Consider the following 5,000-nt stretch of genomic DNA (forward strand, 5'->3'; position numbering starts at 1 on the left):
CACACAATTTCCAGAGCCAAGCATCACAGTGATATCTTGCTCGCACGTCACTACTCCTTTCTCATCTTTTACTTTCAATCAATTGGGATTGCACACCTCAACACAATTCAGATAGATCCACAATTTTTCGTGTGCACAAATATCCCACAACACATGTTCAGAAACTCGTGACACGAACAGCAAACTCATGTGATCCACAGTATTAAATCTTTGCTTTTGCGTGTCACGTAAAGATTGTAACTTCGACAAGGAGTCTCGGTTCGTTCATTTATTTGACAATTCCAACATTGGTGTCGGACCTCGACAAGCACGAATCACACACGCCGTTGGTCATCCATCGGTAAGCACGTACACCGGACCTCCGCAGAAAACTCTACGGAGCGGTATACGCTCGCGCTAAGCATCCATCGTACAGGCACGTAAACCACTCACGCTGGTCACTGACGACGAAGCGCGTATCAAGCACGCTGGGCAAAGTCGACAGAAGCGCGTAATAGTGGCATGCCGAAACATATCGAGATAGCGCGTTAAGCGTCGTGCTGGGCATAGCGAGCTGGCGCGGAATGTGCGCGCTGCACATATCGAAAATCTGACACCTCTTGATATTTAGGCTTTCCATTCTCACGTAAGCCCGGCGCCCGCCTTAAAGACGGAACGTTTCGTTCAGTTTAAATAAACTCATTCGCTCGGACAAAGAGTTGATGCTCAGTAAGTACGAGTATACACGCTAGTGCATACAAGTCACCAACGTCCAAAGGACGATTACCACATAAGGGCCATTCGGTCTTAGACACCGACCCGTGGTCATGCTGTGTAGAGAAAGATCCGGAACGTAAACCGTTCGAAGACACTCGAGATACAAGATCCCGAGGAGCGGTGGACTGCTTCTCGACCGAGATCGTAGAATAGCCACGCGCCCAGCGATGCCTCGACCGGCACGCCCGGACCGACGCTTCTCTTATAGATACCGAGTGGCCGGCCGAGAGGCCGGCGACGGCCGACCGTAGCCGCGCGGCCTTACGGTGGGAACTCGCCGCGCGTGCAGCACTCCCGGCCGGTACGCTGCCACTTAGACTCGGCAGATGAACACGTACACGTACGAGGTCGTATAAAAGTAACTTAATACTAAACTGCGGACATTATACTGCTATAATCACAAACTTTCAACATGTTTCAACCACATATTTTAAGACTATATACATACAGATATAGCAATATTGAAAATATTCTAAGTCCCCGTTCGTGTCGCTCCGGAACCGAATGTCGACGGAACGAAATGACAACGGTAGATCCTTATTCCTGGTGCTCGTGGCTCTCTAAAACCATACACTTGTTCTCCTCTGTCTCTTACCTGTGTCGAGATAATCGAGAATCATGGAGCGTTCGTGTCGCTCCGGAACCGAAAGTCGTCGGTTCGAAACGAGAACGTTAGATCCATATTCCTGATCGTTGAGGCACTCTAAAACTATTAGGCTGTTTTGCTCTCTGATGCCCGTGGACCGAGAGAACGTAGAATAACGGAGCGATCGTGTCGCTCCGGAGCCCGAGCGAAAAAATTCTAAGTCCCCGTTCGTGTCGCTCCGGAGCCCGAGCGAAAAAATTCTAAGTCCCCGTTCGTGTCGCTCCGGAACCGAATGTCGACGGAACGAAATGACAACGGTAGATCCTTATTCCTGGTGCTCGTGGCTCTCTAAAACCATACACTTGTTCTCCTCTGTCTCTTACCTGTGTCGAGATAATCGAGAATCATGGAGCGTTCGTGTCGCTCCGGAACCGAAAGTCGTCGGTTCGAAACGAGAACGTTAGATCCATATTCCTGATCGTTGAGGCACTCTAAAACTATTAGGCTGTTTTGCTCTCTGATGCCCGTGGACCGAGAGAACGTAGAATAACGGAGCGATCGTGTCGCTCCGGAGCCCGAGCGAAAAAATTCTAAGTCCCCGTTCGTGTCGCTCCGGAGCCCGAGCGAAAAAATTCTAAGTCCCCGTTCGTGTCGCTCCGGAACCGAATGTCGACGGAACGAAATGACAACGGTAGATCCTTATTCCTGGTGCTCGTGGCTCTCTAAAACCATACACTTGTTCTCCTCTGTCTCTTACCTGTGTCGAGATAATCGAGAATCATGGAGCGTTCGTGTCGCTCCGGAACCGAAAGTCGTCGGTTCGAAACGAGAACGTTAGATCCATATTCCTGATCGTTGAGGCACTCTAAAACTATTAGGCTGTTTTGCTCTCTGATGCCCGTGGACCGAGAGAACGTAGAATAACGGAGCGATCGTGTCGCTCCGGAGCCCGAGCGAAAAAATTCTAAGTCCCCGTTCGTGTCGCTCCGGAGCCCGAGCGAAAAAATTCTAAGTCCCCGTTCGTGTCGCTCCGGAACCGAATGTCGACGGAACGAAATGACAACGGTAGATCCTTATTCCTGGTGCTCGTGGCTCTCTAAAACCATACACTTGTTCTCCTCTGTCTCTTACCTGTGTCGAGATAATCGAGAATCATGGAGCGTTCGTGTCGCTCCGGAACCGAAAGTCGTCGGTTCGAAACGAGAACGTTAGATCCATATTCCTGATCGTTGAGGCACTCTAAAACTATTAGGCTGTTTTGCTCTCTGATGCCCGTGGACCGAGAGAACGTAGAATAACGGAGCGATCGTGTCGCTCCGGAGCCCGAGCGAAAAAATTCTAAGTCCCCGTTCGTGTCGCTCCGGAACCGAATGTCGACGGAACGAAATGACAACGGTAGATCCTTATTCCTGGTGCTCGTGGCTCTCTAAAACCATACACTTGTTCTCCTCTGTCTCTTACCTGTGTCGAGATAATCGAGAATCATGGAGCGTTCGTGTCGCTCCGGAACCGAAAGTCGTCGGTTCGAAACGAGAACGTTAGATCCATATTCCTGATCGTTGAGGCACTCTAAAACTATTAGGCTGTTTTGCTCTCTGATGCCCGTGGACCGAGAGAACGTAGAATAACGGAGCGATCGTGTCGCTCCGGAGCCCGAGCGAAAAAATTCTAAGTCCCCGTTCGTGTCGCTCCGGAGCCCGAGCGAAAAAATTCTAAGTCCCCGTTCGTGTCGCTCCGGAACCGAATGTCGACGGAACGAAATGACAACGGTAGATCCTTATTCCTGGTGCTCGTGGCTCTCTAAAACCATACACTTGTTCTCCTCTGTCTCTTACCTGTGTCGAGATAATCGAGAATCATGGAGCGTTCGTGTCGCTCCGGAACCGAAAGTCGTCGGTTCGAAACGAGAACGTTAGATCCATATTCCTGATCGTTGAGGCACTCTAAAACTATTAGGCTGTTTTGCTCTCTGATGCCCGTGGACCGAGAGAACGTAGAATAACGGAGCGATCGTGTCGCTCCGGAGCCCGAGCGAAAAAATTCTAAGTCCCCGTTCGTGTCGCTCCGGAGCCCGAGCGAAAAAATTCGAAGTCCCCGTTCGTGTCGCTCCGGAACCGAATGTCGACGGAACGAAATGACAACGGTAGATCCTTATTCCTGGTGCTCGTGGCTCTCTAAAACCATACACTTGTTCTCCTCTGTCTCTTACCTGTGTCGAGATAATCGAGAATCATGGAGCGTTCGTGTCGCTCCGGAACCGAAAGTCGTCGGTTCGAAACGAGAACGTTAGATCCATATTCCTGATCGTTGAGGCACTCTAAAACTATTAGGCTGTTTTGCTCTCTGATGCCCGTGGACCGAGAGAACGTAGAATAACGGAGCGATCGTGTCGCTCCGGAGCCCGAGCGAAAAAATTCTAAGTCCCCGTTCGTGTCGCTCCGGAACCGAATGTCGACGGAACGAAATGACAACGGTAGATCCTTATTCCTGGTGCTCGTGGCTCTCTAAAACCATACACTTGTTCTCCTCTGTCTCTTACCTGTGTCGAGATAATCGAGAATCATGGAGCGTTCGTGTCGCTCCGGAACCGAAAGTCGTCGGTTCGAAACGAGAACGTTAGATCCATATTCCTGATCGTTGAGGCACTCTAAAACTATTAGGCTGTTTTGCTCTCTGATGCCCGTGGACCGAGAGAACGTAGAATAACGGAGCGATCGTGTCGCTCCGGAGCCCGAGCGAAAAAATTCTAAGTCCCCGTTCGTGTCGCTCCGGAGCCCGAGCGAAAAAATTCTAAGTCCCCGTTCGTGTCGCTCCGGAACCGAATGTCGACGGAACGAAATGACAACGGTAGATCCTTATTCCTGGTGCTCGTGGCTCTCTAAAACCATACACTTGTTCTCCTCTGTCTCTTACCTGTGTCGAGATAATCGAGAATCATGGAGCGTTCGTGTCGCTCCGGAACCGAAAGTCGTCGGTTCGAAACGAGAACGTTAGATCCATATTCCTGATCGTTGAGGCACTCTAAAACTATTAGGCTGTTTTGCTCTCTGATGCCCGTGGACCGAGAGAACGTAGAATAACGGAGCGATCGTGTCGCTCCGGAGCCCGAGCGAAAAAATTCTAAGTCCCCGTTCGTGTCGCTCCGGAGCCCGAGCGAAAAAATTCTAAGTCCCCGTTCGTGTCGCTCCGGAACCGAATGTCGACGGAACGAAATGACAACGGTAGATCCTTATTCCTGGTGCTCGTGGCTCTCTAAAACCATACACTTGTTCTCCTCTGTCTCTTACCTGTGTCGAGATAATCGAGAATCATGGAGCGTTCGTGTCGCTCCGGAACCGAAAGTCGTCGGTTCGAAACGAGAACGTTAGATCCATATTCCTGATCGTTGAGGCACTCTAAAACTATTAGGCTGTTTTGCTCTCTGATGCCCGTGGACCGAGAGAACGTAGAATAACGGAGCGATCGTGTCGCTCCGGAGCCCGAGCGAAAAAATTCTAAGTCCCCGTTCGTGTCGCTCCGGAGCCCGAGCGAAAAAATTCTAAGTCCCCGTTCGTGTCGCTCCGGAACCGAATGTCGACGGAACGAAATGACAACGGTAGATCCTTATTCCTGGTGCTCGTGGCTCTCTAAAACCATACACTTGTTCTCCTCTGTCTCT

The sequence above is a fragment of the Calliopsis andreniformis genome, unplaced genomic scaffold (genome assembly GCF_051401765.1).
Source record: "Calliopsis andreniformis isolate RMS-2024a unplaced genomic scaffold, iyCalAndr_principal scaffold0297, whole genome shotgun sequence".
In the NCBI taxonomy this organism is placed as follows: domain Eukaryota; kingdom Metazoa; phylum Arthropoda; class Insecta; order Hymenoptera; family Andrenidae; genus Calliopsis; species Calliopsis andreniformis.